Genomic DNA, 1,568 nt, shown 5'->3' with positions numbered 1-1,568 from the left:
GCTCCCGGGCGCTGCCGCCCGCCCTGGCCGCAGTCTGAGGCCACTGTCCGGCGCAGGGGACCCGGCACGGGGCTTTGCCCCCCCCGCCATGGGGAAGCGGAGCCCCGAGTCCTTCTCCCGACCCGACTTAAAATTGGACCCGAGGCGCTCCCGAGGGGGCAGCACTTTCAGGCTGCCCGACCTTGGGGGTGCGTGGGGGAGTCCCCGAGGACAGGAACGATCTGGTGCAGAGAGGCAGAGCGGTGACGCGAGGATTGTCTTGAAACTGCTAAAGAATTAGTGCCGGCATTCGTACACACTTATGGTTTATAGTGATGGGACTTGGATGCAGAAGACAAACAGAAATCATCAGTCTCCAACTGTAAAAGAAAACAAACTAGCCTCCGTTCTGTCTCTAACAGCATGCCATCTGAGAGTGCTGTCTGCAGTGCCTTTACAAGCAAGTTTATTTTCACTTCTTACTTAAGTGAGTCTGTCTCTGTCTGAACAATTGCCAAATCTGCTTAATATGCAGATTTATACACAGCAGTCACCGATCCAGTCAGAGAGGGAAGGACTGCTGGAGCCTCTCCTGCACCACTGGGAACACGAGCTGTGTTAAGAACATCTAGAGAGACAGATGAGTGTACCATGAGCTAGGAACTGTATTAAACTGATTGGAAAATGGGAAGTACTGTATGAGTACTATGCATTACTGCTCTGTGACTGGACTACGAAATCATTATGTTACTCGATCACGTGAAAAGCAGTGACAGCAGCCATCAGCATATCCTCCCCACTTTCCATCTCCAGGTTAAACGCAGCCAGCCCACTGTTGCCAAGTGATGCAGTGGGCAAAAATTGATCAAGCCTATGCAGAAAGTAGATAGCAAAAGCAGGACAACATAACTGTAGCATTACAACAAAGCAATACTTCTAGAAAGTGATTATGAAACAACAGCATTCTGCATCTTACACTGCATTTAAACCTGGAAACCTGCTGACCCAGCCGAGTAACTCAGAGAACCAACAAATTATCTGACAGGTGCCAGCTTCTGCCGAGCTAAAACTGCTCCAACAGCCTCATTCAGTGGTCCATCAGTTTCTTTAACAGCTAGGAGAGCTGCAGCCAAGGAGGCAAGCAGTCCAACAACCCACAGTCCTTACCAGGGGAACTGGTTCATAACATAAAACTCAAGAGGGAGATTATAAATGCAGTGGTGGGCAATGTTGCTGATTCACAACATACAGCACTCTTCCACTATCCAAAATGACATTAGATGTTCTTTATGCAGGAAAGGTGAGCTGTTAAGTTTGTGCTGTGGTTACACTAAGCAATGTAGTCAAGATGTATTTAATCCAGTCCCTTATGTTGAAATGTATGGAACAAGTAGAACACGATCCTATTCCAGTCCGTTCCTCAACACAAAATCTGAGGGTGGATGTTTAGGACCAGATTTTAGTACACTGTACTGAATGAGCAGTAAGAGGGAGATAATCTTCTGTGCATTTGTCCTGTGTTCCATGAGTTAAGATGATAAAGATGGAAATGGGTACAAGCCATGATAAAGAAATACAGCAACAGGGGA

Source organism: Chaetura pelagica, unplaced genomic scaffold (genome assembly GCF_000747805.2).
Source record: "Chaetura pelagica isolate M959 unplaced genomic scaffold, ChaPel_1.0 scaffold166, whole genome shotgun sequence".
Classification (NCBI taxonomy): Eukaryota; Metazoa; Chordata; class Aves; order Apodiformes; family Apodidae; genus Chaetura; species Chaetura pelagica.
Note: the sequence above shows the minus strand (reverse complement) of the source record.